General features: G+C 43.6%; 1 protein-coding gene across 1 annotated transcript in view; it reads left to right on the top strand.

Annotated features, from left to right (window-relative positions):
* LOC126215126 (corticotropin-releasing factor-binding protein) overlaps positions 1-14,060 on the top strand; it is a 1,136,034-nt gene that overhangs the window by 767,092 nt on the left and 354,882 nt on the right. The gene's annotated exons all lie outside the window — the stretch shown is intronic.

Genomic DNA, 14,060 nt, shown 5'->3' with positions numbered 1-14,060 from the left:
GAAAAATTTCTGCGAGATGGGTCCTACACTGTTTGACTGCCGAAGAGAAGCAGAAACGCCTGGATATTGGAGCATTGCTCAGACAACGATTCGACCGTGAAGCCCAAGGATTCTTGTGTCGAATTGTCGCTATTGACTTTGAACCTGATTCGAAATCACAGTCAAATTAAAGGAGAGCTTCAGATTCTCAGTGTGCAAAATAATTTCCAAGCAGTCAATCAAAGCTAAAGTAAACGATGATTTTTGCTTATGTACACCTAGGAATCACCATGACAGAGTGCCACGTGTAACAAGTATCCAAGCAGTATATTATTGTAACTTGCTGAAAAACCTGCACAGAAAAATGCACAAAACCCGACCTCAGTTGCTCGCGGCTGGGCCACTCAGTCTCCACAAAATGCTCACCCGCATATAGGCAATGTTGCAGCCCAGAAACTGCACGAATACCGGTGGTAAGTGCTGCCGCATCCTCCCTACCTATATTGAAAGAAACCTACGTGTGGACGTCGTAATCTTTCTAGCCATTCGACAGATGAAGGGAAGTGGTGTCCTGGATGGAATAATAGAGCTTCCGAGACTATGGGATTCAGTCATAGAGAAGCAGGGAGACTACATTGCAGGACTGTAATAGAGATACTGAAAAAAATGAACGTATAAGTAAAAAAAATTAGTGTGCATTATTTACGAAATGTCTCTCGTATATTGTTGAGTCCTGTAGTGGAGATTTTGTGGAGATGGCGTTGTCTACATACTGAACGAGGTGGTAAATGTAGCTATTGTTTTTCGCTTTTGGATATAGCTGATGACTCAGCTTGGTTACATTCGTTACTTCTATTGTTGTGTAACTTATCTGCAATATAAAAGAGGAGAGCAATATGTGATAAACTTTTGTTGCTACACGATTCTTCCGAATCTTGATTCTTCTGAGGTCTGGTTGAGTCACAGGGACCATCGCAGGAATCAAAAGTACAAATCAGAGTTAAATGCAGCGATGGTGATGCATTACAGTTTGTGCTGCGAGTGGACTAGTTTGTCGGTTCGTTTACCGGATTTGGTGGTAATCAGATGCCGAACCGTTGTTGGACAGCAAATTAGTTTGGTAACTGCAGACCATGTTTGTATTAAACGTGGTGCGATAAAGAATTTTGTATTACGTGGAATAGTACGTACCGGACTTGGTGAGGAATTGCAAAGATTCAACTTTTGTGAGGTGTGTAAACCTGCGCGTGGCTGGCGCGCAGATCGACACGTCACCAAACTGATATCCTTCGAACTTCGGTTTGACTGAAAAACAGATACGTTGTTATCATCAGTGACAAGAGTTAGCAAATACGGTCTTCAAATGAAGTGTAAACAATAGTGTACATTACAATTATCATTCCTATATCATACTGTGTAAGAGTAGTGAAGCAGTAGAATTATTTTGTGGGGGAGACAGAAGCCATGATGGGTGGACACAAGTGTATAGTAATGCGAGGGGCAGGGGCAGGGGTGGGGGTGGGAGAGGGTGAAGGGTCAAAACGGCTCTTTTTTTCATGTAATTTCTTGAAATATTTTATGTAGTGTCTGGTTTGCAATATTTATTTTGTCATTGAGCAACTGTTTATTTTGTGTTAATTCTTTGTGCGTGTGGAAATTTTCTTGGAAAATACTATAGACTTATGTCTATTCATCATGACTTCTGCCTCCCTCTCAAAAAAATAAAAAGGTACTACTCCTTCACTACTCTCACACATTATATAATTACACAGCAACATAATTAAATAGAATTACACACTTACAGTTACATAAAATTAAAAAAAAAAACAGAGAAAGAGTATAGGTCAAAGACAGACTAGTGGAAATATTACAATGCAGCACTACAAAATAAAAACCAAAATACATACTTTGAAGTGTAAAAATAAACAGAAAACAGTGGGGTGCGAAAAAGTGTGCTGTGTAAAACATAATGAATCCATAGTTCCGCTGAGCAACCAAAACTTAGACCACAACTATCAGTGTCTAACGAGGAAAAACTGCAATTATGTGCTATCAGATGGCATCTCCAAATGTAGGTGAGAAACCAAGCGAAAATCACCGTAAGTAAAATGCAAAATACTGTTAACGAACTGTGTTTCAATCTTAAAAACAAATCTAGTTACAAATATCTTTAATTACATGTCACTGATGATGCTTTGCCTCAACAAAGCAAAACGCGTCTTGTGAGAAAAACACGGATTTACTTGTAGTTGCAACGGCAGAACGAAAGTACCTTCACGAATTGTAAAGCAGCTACGGACAATAGGGCCACACTTAGGTTGTTCGCAGATGATGCTGTAATTTACCGTCTAGTAAGGTCATCCGAAGACCAGTATCAGTTGCAAAGCGATTTAGAAAAGATTGCTGTATGGTGTGGCAGGTGGCAGTTGACGCTAAATAACGAAAAGTGTGAGGTGATCCACATGAGTTCCAAAAGAAATCCGCTGGAATTCGATTACTCGATAAATAGTACAATTCTCAAGGCTGTCAATTCAACTAAGTACCTGGGTGTTAAAATTGTGAACAACTTTATTTGGAAAGACCACATAGATAATATTGTGGGGAAGGCGAGCCAAAGGTTGCGTTTCATTGGCAGGACACTTAGAAGAGGCAACAAGTCCACTAAAGAGACGGCTTACACTACACTCGTTCGTCCTCTGTTAGAATATTGCTGCGCGGTGTGGGATCCTTACCAGGTGGGATTGACGGAGGACATCGAAAGGGTGCAAAAAAGGGCAGCTCGTTTTGCATTATCACGTAAGTAAGCAAAGACGTTTCTCGTCGCGGCGAGATCTATTTACGAAATTTCAGTCACCAACTTTCTCTTCCGAATGCGAAAATATTTTGTTGAGCCCAACCTACATAGGTAGGAATGATCAGCAAAATAAAATAAGAGAAATCAGAGCTCTAACAGAAAGGTTTAGGTGTTCGTTTTTCCCGCGCGCTGTTCTGGAGTGGAATGGTAGAGAGATAGTATGATTGTGGTTCGATGAACCCTTTGCCAAGCACTTAAATGTGAATTGCAGAGTAATCATGTAGATGTAGATGTAGAAACTTCTAAAATAATAGTACAACGGTGCTTAAATCCTAAGCTGTTCCGAGCAAGAAGACTGTCCCAGAAGTGATAACAAAAGACAAAAGGTGCACTGTGCCTCATTTATTTACAAATGAATGTCGTAATTCTCATCAATCATCAGTGTTTGCTGTTCAATGTATGACAATATCTAAGTTTGATATTCAAATACAATTGCTATTCGGAAGGTAAGGAACGATCTGTCAAAAAACAGAAACCACAGTGGTTATCAAAAATGTTTCATTTTCAACAGTTAGCTGCACCTTCCAGCTACTTCTATACATAGGCGTCGCTCTGATTTAGTCATCTGTTGTAGCGTTGTAGCTCGGCCGGAGTGGCCGAGCGGTTCTAGGCGCTACAGTTGCAGGTTGGAACCCTGCCTCGGGCATGGATGTGTGTGATGTCCTTAGGCTAGTCAGGTTTAAGTAGTTCTAGGGGACTGATGACCTCAGAAGTTAATTCCCATAGTACTCAGAGCCATTTTGTAGCGTTGTACCAGCTTTCCATTACCCTCGCCATAGAAGGCAGCCACCTGTGATTTCTGACAATTTTCTACGCTGGACTGCAGTCTGTTGTCTGTGCCAAAGTGCTGTCTTCAGAGGTTTGTCTGAGCAGAGAAGAAAATCATTTGGAACCAAGACTGGGATGTTTGGTGGGGGATCAAACACTTCCCATCGAAAACGCTGCAGGAGGGCCTTCACTGCCCCTTCAATGAGTGGCCGAGAAGGAAATGCATGACAGTTATGTATTGCGGTGTTGCATGAAATCAGGCGAAATCTCTCGGCAGGCACCAATGCCTGGCGGGAGACACTGTTGTTCAAGGCATCGTCCCGTAATCACTGTGCTCTCATAAGTGCGAAGAGCTACGTCATGCTGTCTACAGACATACTAGAGACATTGCCAACTGATCTGTAAAAAGATTCATCGTATTTTTCACTGTGGTTTCCATTTCCTTACTTTCCGAATAGCCGTCGTAGTTACACTTGCTTGGGTTTTGCTGTTTATAATTTCGCAATTTTTCCTAATCCCGCTCGAAATTTTGCTTCGGTTTCTGCAACCAAGGCCATATTTGAAGACTGGATGGAGATAAACAAGTAACAGAGCAATACTGCCTAGGCAGCTTGTATGTCTTCTAAAATGTTTTGTTACACTGACAACCCCACCTCGGTCAAGTACCTTGACCACAAGGGCGAAAGTGAGGTGGCTGACAGATAGGGAGCCTTGCCTATTGCTTCTCCAGCAGCGGATGTGATGGCCTCCAGCAGGCTGGAAGCTGTCGCGCCCTTAGAGACAAAAGAGTTTAGCTGACCACTCCATCCCCGCCCCTTGGTGCCTGCGACGGCTGATAGCGGCTCCCGGTTAGACAGGGGGTGGAGGAGGAGGGGGGGGAGGGAGGTGAATCGTTTCGTCGCCCCTCCGTCCGCCGAACTGCTCGTAAAACAGGCCACTCAGCCGCCATCGCTATCCGCTACTTTGTGGACACACGCCCGCTTCCTGTCCTCTGACGCATTCGTCTGTCTTCTTACCACAGCCGCACAAGCAACCAACGTCTACGTTGCTGTCCTGTTAAGAGTATACTATGAGGAAGTTATACAAAGAACGATTAATATCAAGAACACTAAAACAAGGATAATAGAAGATTTCTAATAGCATATGCTTCACAGCTGGTCCTGTGGCTATAGACGTGTCGTTGTAAAGTCGGAGTAATTACACTACTGGCCATTAAAATTGCTACACCAAGAAGAAATGCAGATGATAAACGGCTATTCATCGGACAAATATATTATACTAGAACTGACATGTGATTACATTTTCACGCAATTTGGGTGCATAGATCCTGAGAAATCAGTACTCAGAACAACCACTTCTGGCCGTAATAACGGGCGTGATAAGCCTGGGCATTGAGTCAAACAGAGCTTGGTTGGCGTGTACAGGTTCAACACGATACCACAGTTCATCAAGAGTAGTGACTGGCGTATTGTGTCGGCCACCATTGACCAGACGTTTTCAGTTGGTGAGAGATCTGGAGAGTGTGCTGGCCAGGGCACCAGTTGAACATTTTCTGTATCCACAAAGGGCCGTACAGGACCTGCAACATGCGGTCGTGCATTATCCTGCTGAAATGTAGGGTTTCGCAGGGATCGAATGAAGGCTAGAGCCACGGGTCGTATCACATCTGAAATGTAACGTCCACTGTTCAAAGTGCCGTCAATGCGAACAAGAGGTGACCGAGACGTGTAACCAATAGCACCCCGTACCATCACGCCGGATGATACTCCAGTATGGCGATGACGAATACACGCTTCCAATGCTCGTTCACCGCGATGTCGCCAAACACGGATGCGACCATCATCATGCTCTAAACAGAACCTGGATTCATCCGAAAAAATGTTGTTTTGCCATTCGTGCACACAGGTTCGTCGTCTAGTACACTATCGCAGGCGCTCCCGTCTGTGATGTAGCGTCAAGGGTAACCGCAGCCACGGTCTCCGAGTTGATAGTCCATGCTACTGCAAACGTCGTCGAACTGTTCGTGCAGATGGTTGTTGTCTTGCAAACGTCCCCATCTGTTGACTCAGGGATCGAGATGTGGCTGCACGATCCGCTACAGCCAAGCGGATAAGATGCCTGCAATCTCGACTGCTAGATACGAGGTCGTTGGGATCCAGCAAGGCGTTCCGTCGTTGGATCTCTACCAACGCGAGCAGCAGTGTCGCGATACGATAAACCGCAGTCGCGATAGGCTACAATCCGACCTTTATCAAAGTCGGAAACGTGATGGTACGCATTTCTCCTCCTTACACGAGGCATCACAACAACGTTTCACCAGGCAACGCCGGTCAACTGCTGTTTGTGTATGAGAAATCGGTTGGAAACTTTCCTCGTGTCAGCACGTTGTAGGTGTCGTCACCGGCGCCAACCTTGTGTGAATGCTCTGGAAAGCTAATCATTTGCTAATCACAGCATCATCTCCCTGTCGGTTAAAATTTCGCGTCTGTAGAACGTCATCCTCGTGGTGTAGCAATTTTAATGGCCAGTAGTGTACATTACTGTCTTGTTATGAGTATACTATAAAGAAGTTATGCAAAGTAAAATGAATATCAACAACACTAAAACGAGGGTAATGGAAGATTTCTGATAGCATATGCTGCATAGCTGGTCCTGTGGCTCTAGACGTGTCGTTGTAAAGTCGGAGTAATTATGTTCGTATCTAAGTAGATGCTAAAATGATGAATGGTGCAGGTTATGACGGTTGACTCTGAGCGTAAATAAACGTAACATACTGTGCATACGTATAAAGAGAGATCCACTGCAGTACAACTGCACTATTGATGACAAATTGCTGGAAAGGATATCTGCCGTGTAGTATAAAGTATCTAAATACGGGGTGTTCAAGAAGTCTCTCCGCAGTGCCGTTATGATTGTTCGCCTGCCTGGGTTACTTCCCTTCAAGTGGACTCTCCCCACATTCCACTGTTCCGTTTATCTCAGCCAGCGTCAGTAGTATCGTTGGTGTGTTTTGTTACGTGTTGACGTGATCAATTAAATTTAGTTCCTTTGTTCGTTTGTTTCGTTTTTGTCACTGTTAAAATGCTAACCATTGAACAAGGTGTGTTTTTAGTCGAACAAGTGTTCAAAGCTGGCGGTAAATACACAGTTTCAGTTCGTCAAACATTTAATTCAGTTTTTCCGGACACAACACTCCCACACCGCGATACTGTGCGAGATTTGACTAACAAATTTCGAAGTACGGGTTCAGTGACAGATGCACCGAGAAGTGGTTGTCCTAGCGTTTTGTCTGAGAATAAACTACTCGATGTTGCCGGTAGAATGTCCACGAGTCCGAACAAGTCAGTAATAAAACTCGCCCAGGAAATCGATGTTAGTGTCGGAACGGCCCACACAGCTGTATGGAAAATTTTAGAACTTTTCCCATAAAAAGTGACAGTCGTGCAAGAACTGAAAAATACTGATCATGGCAAGAGACTGCATTGTTGTCAATGGTTCAAAAATGTCGTTCAACAAAATGGAAGGGATATTCTTAATGAATCGTTATTCACTGATGAGACGTGGTTTCATTTATCCGGGTACATGAACTTGCAAATTTCTCGTGCGTGGAGTGCTGCAAATCCATTGTGTATTCATTCTGTGAAAATAGGAGTTTGGATTGCAATTTCTAGATGTCGGATTGTGGGTCAATAGTTTACAACGAAACAATAAACGCACAACGATACTGCAGTGATATCCTGTACCCATTCGTAGGACTTGTTAAGTGAAATACTGAACTGTTATTTTCAACAAGATGGTGCAACCGCGCATACAGCTCTCGTTTCAGTGTCACTGCTTGCTGATGTTTTTGGTGATCGCATAATTTCACAGGGACTGTGCCCTCCACCATCGCCTGACATAACACCACCTGACTTTTTCTTCTGGGGTGCAACGAAAGCAACTGTCTATAAAAACCGTCCAAAATCCATCGATGAATTGAAAACTGCAATATCCACTTTCACTGGTTCTGTTATAGAAGAAATATTACAGCTTGTGTTTGGAAACATGATTAGACGAATTGAATTCTGTATTCAACAACTGGGGGGGGGGGGGGGGGACACTTTCAACATTTAATGTGAAAATTTGTAACTAAGAATGAATATTCAGTAAATTAATAACTTGTATTTCACTGAGTTTCATTTCAGTAAATGCACTGCGGCATACGGCAGGCGCCGCTAACAATCATACGGCACTGTGGACAGACTTTTTGAACAACCCGTAAAACTATCCAGAGCTACCTTAAGTGGAACGCTAAAGTAAAACAAATAGTACGAAAAGCAGACGCTAGAATGTAATCCAAAGCAAGAATCTTGACTCAGCCGCGAAGGAAGTGGCTTACAAGGCGCTTGTTCGACCGATTATTGAGTATTGTCCATCAGTGTGGGATCCTTGTCAGGTAGGACTGATACACGAGACAGAGAAGATCCAACGACGGAGGGCGCGTTTCGCCGCGGGATCGTTTAGTCGGCGCGACAGCATTACAGAGATGCTCAACAAACTCCAGTGGCACACGCTACAAGAGAGCCGTTGTGCATCACGTAGAGGTTTACTACTGAAATTTCAAAACACAACTATCTCCATCTACATCTACATGGTTACTCTGCAATTCACGCTTAAGTGCCTAGCATAGGATTCATCGAACCATTTTCATACTAATTATCTACCGTTCCACTCTCGAATGGCGCGTGGGGAAAAGGAACAGCTGAATTTTTCCGTTCGAGCTCTGATTTCTCTTATTTTATTATGATGATCATTTCTCCCTACGTAGGTGGGTGTCAACAAAGTATTTTCGCATTCGGAAGAGAAACTTGGTGATTGAAATTTCGTAAATAAATCTCGCCGCAAAGAAAACCGCCTTTGTTTCAGTGACTGCCACCCCAACTCGCGTATCATATCAGTGACACTCTCACTCGTATTGCGCGATAACACGAAACGAGCTGCCCTTCTTTGCACTTTTCCGATGTCCTCCGTCAATCCTACCTCATAAGGATCGTACACCGCGCAGCAATATTCCAGCAGAGGACGGACAAGTGCAATGTAGGCTGTCACTTTAGTGGGTTTGTCGCATCTTCTAAGTGTTCTGCCAACAAAGCGCAGTCTTTGTTCCGCCTTCCCCGCAATATTATCTATGTGGTCTTTCCAATTTAAGTATCTCGTAATTCCTAGGTATTTAGCCGAATTGACAGCCCTTCGATGTGTGCGATTTATCGTATACCCAAAATTAATCGGACTTCTTTTAGTACCCATGTGGATAATCTCGTACTTTTCTTTGTTTAGTCCCAATTGCCACTTTTCGTACCATACATAAATTCTCCCTAGATCATTTTTAAATTGGAATTGTTCGTCTAATGATTTTACTAGACGGTAAATTACAGCGTCATCTGCAAACAATCCAAGGGGGCTGCTCAGATTATCACCCATATCATTTATATGAATCAGGAAGAGCAGAGGGGCTATGACATTACCCTATGGAACGCCAAATATCACTTCTTTTCTACTCGATGATTACCGTCTATCACTACGAACTGTGACCTCTCTGAGAGGAAATCACGAATCCAGCCACACAACTGAGACGATACTCCATATGCACGCAATTTGATTTATAGTCGCTTGTGAGGAACGGTGTCAAAAGCCTTCTGGAAATCTAGGAATATGGAATCGATCTGAGATCCCTTTGCGGCAGCACTCATTACTCCATGGGAATAAAGAGCTAGCTGGGTTGTATAAGAACGATATTTTCTGAATTCGTGTTCGTTATGTATCAATAAGTCATTTTCTTCAAGGTGATTCGTAATGTTCGAGTACAGTATATGCTCCAAAATCCTACACTGTCAATGATATGAGTCTGTAATTCAATGGGTTACTCCTATTTCCTTTCTTGAATATTGGTGTGACCTGTGCTACTTTCCAGTCTTTAGGAACAGACCTTTCGTCAAGTGAGCGGTTGTGTATGATTGCTAAGAAAGGCGCTATTGTGTCTGCATACTCTGAAAGGAACCTGATTGGGTGTATCATCTGGACCGGAAGACTTGCCTTTCTTAAGTGATTTGTTTCGCAACACCTAAGGTATCTACTTTTATGTCACTCATGCTAACAGCTGTTCTGATTTCGCACTCTGGAATATTTACTTCGTCTTCTTTCGTGAAGGAATTATGGAAAACTGTATTTAGTAACTCCGCTTTAGAGGCACCATCATCGGTAACATTTCTATCGCTATCGCGCAGTGACGGTATTGACTGTTTTTTACCACTGGGAAGAGTCAGACAATATATTACGTCTTCGCATATACATCTCACAAAAGTGACCAAACTCGAGAAATTAGAGATACTACAGAGGCGTACTGACAATCATTCTTCTCAAGTGTGATTTGCGATCGGAATAAGGAAGGGGGAATCACAAGAATTTGAATAAAAACTCCTTCCGTCATGAAATTACACGACGCATTTCGGATACAATGGGCCCATCTTCAGGTACAAATCATCTAATACAGAATTTACATTTGCTACGAGTGAGCAAGAGCCAATGTAAATCATTTAGTAGTAGATTTACACGTGAAGGTCGACCCAGAGGGTCCGAAATGCGTCGTGTAATTCAACAAAAACACGAAAAAAATCGTGACTGAAGGCGTTTTTATTCAAACTTCCCGTGTGTTGAAAACAATCACATTTACAGCCGCAAAATATGGATAAGTTTTTTTTTAAAGGTGAAAGGGCGATCAGTTAGTGGTATCAGTAGTATCCTCGGCCAAGCACCGTTAGTTGGCTTGTGAAGTATAATTTTGCAGGAATCTCATTGTGACTTCGATCTTCAGCTTGGAAGTTAGCAGGTTGAAATTACATGTTTGTTCACTGGCGCAAAGCAACTGCAAAGTTGTGTGTTGTAAGCATTGGACACCAGTCTTGACCCTTTCTACTGCTTTCTACTCCGCCCACTGCCACAGCTGCAACGCAACTTGCGTACGACCCCCGAACTACAAACTGTGATACAAATGCTTCGACATGTTTTGTGTCGCGATTCTGGCTTGACTCTCCTTCACGTTGTGTGGTCTTTGGTAGTACCGCCTGACTGAGAAGAACTGGTCTGCGTCAAGATGGCTGGACTAGTAGAGAAGGATTCATTGTCCATATAGTCCTTGGTGAATAATCATCGGGCGAACGCTGTTATGCAGGTAACACAACTCCATTGCAGCAATCGCGATCCAGTATTAAATCCCAACCTATACCTGTACTTCCTGAACTGAAGACCAGCCACAGAGTGAAGAAGGGGAATGGGCCAGTCACTTACATCAACAGACGACAACGATTTTATCTACTACTGCGTCAGTCACTGTGACAGAAGACTGTCCAAGAAAATATTTCTTTTACTAAGTCTAATGGCAGCGGTGGAAAGAACGATTGATAAACAGATTCGTTGGTTTACAAGGAAGGTGCTGCCATTGACTGATGGTATTGTAGACTCTTCCAGTGCACCAGTCATTGTCACCATGAACACACATGACTTTGAGAGAGGGCAAGTTACTCTCTCACCTATTTTTCGCATAAGGAAAATTATTGAAGATCTTATTACAACCTGACACAAGTTGAGTGAGACTCTAGAAAGTTAACACTCTGAGCAGATGTTGATGGAGCCTGGTGGGGCACTAAAAGCATGAGGTATTTTTATGATTCTTAGCTCATAGAAATGGCTTGTTGGGAGATGAAAGCAATTGGTGGTGAGCCCATCCCTTAGTAAATCTTGCCAGAAAGGCCCACAGCCGTACAGGGCAGACAGGGCAGCCCTTCATCAAAATAGGGCTCCAGCAGAACAATGCCGTGATACCTGCTGCAGTTACAGCAGAAGCCTGGGCTGCAGCGATGGCCTAAGGGAACATGTCTATCCAGTGGAGTCGTAAACCGGGCAATGTGTGCAGAGCCACACACAATAAGAATTCACGTTTTCGTGTTTGCCAATAGTACAAGTAGGTCGGTGAACTCTTCCCTGTCCTCCCCAGGTAACTGAGTGGTCAGCGCAACAGAATATCAATCGGAAGGGCCCAGGTTCGTTTCCTGGCTGGCTGGGAGATTTTCTCCGCTCAGGGATTTGGTGTTGTGTTGTCCTAATCATTATCATTTCATCCCCATCGACGCGCAAGTCGCCGAAGTGGCGTCAAATCGAAAGACTTGCACCCGGCGAACAGTCCACCCAACGGGAAGCCCTAGTCACATGACATTTATTTATTAACACTTCCTTTGGCTGCCTGTGTTGTATAAGAAAACTGCAGCGTCTGAGAAACATTTAGAGACAGAATCTTCATTACACCTCATAGTTAGGACTAACAAGCTCCAAAGCAGAGGCCATTTAGATAAAGGTCTTTGAGATCTTGCCCATGGGAAGAGACACAACTCCAAAGAAAATATCTCTTCCCCATCTGCAAACACTTAAAAAATCTAGTAATTGGCGGGTCTTTTTTTTACACACACAGGTTTCTTAGCTTTTGCCCTGCTTCAACATGAATTTGTGCTGTGGTCTGGGAGGGGGGATTTAGCACCTCTAGAGCCCTGTGATTTGCTCAAAATGGGGTGAAGGTGGTGTCGTTCGTGCAGTTTGTGAGAAAACGGAATTTTTTTCTGGAGAGGTGCGAAGCACTGGGGTGCGGGACTTTGGTCTGGTAAGGGACTTCTAGTTGAAGGTCTGGAATGTGTGGTTGGTACTTGGGACCTGTTCTGGGACTGATTTCACTTGCCAGTAGTTCAGACTGGGGAGCCTCTGGTGAAGTTCTTACTGTACCGACAGTGTGACTTCAAACGTCTCGGACTACTCGTTTGCTGAGGGCACACTTATTCATGTTTGGTTTACCAGTCTTGACATTTGGTATCTTTGTGCACTTTGTCGTAAAGTGAGCCAAATTGGTCCTTGGTACGAACAGCGAACGGGTGTGTTACACACTGAAATCTATTATGATTTCAGGGCTCTGGTAGACAGTAAATTGCGGTGTCTGCTTGATCGCTAGACCGAGACATTTTTGCGTTTCTTTCGTGGCCGCGATGGATTCACAGGTGCCGCCTCCACGTCTCTCACCTCCTCTGCCGCACACATCTCGGCAACTGCAAGACACGTCACCGCACGAAGTTTACATGGTAACGTACCGCCACTCTGGCATTGTCAGGGAGCACAGATCTCAATCGCCACTTGCTCTCAGCTGCACCTATGCAGAGAAACTTCAGTAGATTTGATCAATCAGAATCTGCTCCGTGCCAGATCAATTCAGCTTGCGTTATTCACATTTCTAGGGCGAGAATACTTCACTCACTGATCACCTAGTTAAACTGTCTTTGCCAACCAGAATACACCCAGTGGAGCATTCAATCACCTGTTAGTCGTTTAGGGTATTCAATCTATAACTTCTGTAGTATAATTTACGTCTTGTTTGAAAAAATGAATGTTGTTAGTACACTAAATTTTGCCAACTTCTTATCCATCACCTCGCGCACGAACAAGTAATTCCACTTGCAGATGGCACATTCCACAAAGCTTATACCTTCCAGGATAAGCACCAGCCATCAATTAACTGGTGGCCATGTGATGATAGCAAGCCAAATGTCTGATTTCTTTTATATAAGTGAGATACTGACAGCCGGCCGGGGTGTCCAAGCGGTTCTAATCTCTACAGTCTGGAACTGCGAGACCGCTACGGTCGCAGGTTCGAATCATGCCTCGGGCATGGATGTGTGTGATGTCCTTAGGTTACTTAGGTTTAATTACTTCTAAGTTCTAGGGGACTGATGACCTCAGAAGTTAAGTCCCATAGTGCTCAGAGCCATTTTTTTGAGATACTGACATTTGTAAGTAGTAAGTGATAAACGTTTTTTCTTTCATCGTATTGTGTGGGTTGTCAACGAGAAAAGGTTTCATAAAGGTTTGAAATTACGTGTAAACTTTGTTGCAAGTCTATAGGTGCTCCCATTCTGAAATACTAGATGACGTAAGTATGGGTTTTTCCGCGCGTTGTGGGCTACATTGCTTTTTCAGCTCAATCGCTTTGATAGACGCGTGTTTCTAACTCCCACAGTGTTTCTTTCCAGGAAGTAAGTCGTACGTATACCAAGTTAGGTTGAAATCAGTCCACTGCTTTAGGAGATAATATGGTACACACAGGGTGACAATTATTGAACTGTGTAACGAGAAACGTAAATTAGTTACAGACTACGGCGTGTCCCCAACATGTAAATGTCACTACAGATAATTCGGATTGTGGTTATGACATGTTCGACTTGCCTGTTATCATTGGCGATGGTATGGCGCAGACGAATAGCGAAATTCTGGAAGACACGCTGAAGTGCCAGAACATCGATGCTGTCGGTGACCTCCTGAATGGCTGTTCTCAGCTCAGTAATGGTTTGGAGTTATTGCTGTACACCTCGTCTTTAATATAGCACCTCTG

This window comes from Schistocerca nitens, chromosome 12 (genome assembly GCF_023898315.1).
Source record: "Schistocerca nitens isolate TAMUIC-IGC-003100 chromosome 12, iqSchNite1.1, whole genome shotgun sequence".
NCBI lineage: Eukaryota > Metazoa > Arthropoda > Insecta > Orthoptera > Acrididae > Schistocerca > Schistocerca nitens.
The sequence above is the reverse complement of the archived record's forward strand: the minus strand, read 5'-3'. Positions and strand labels throughout refer to the sequence as shown.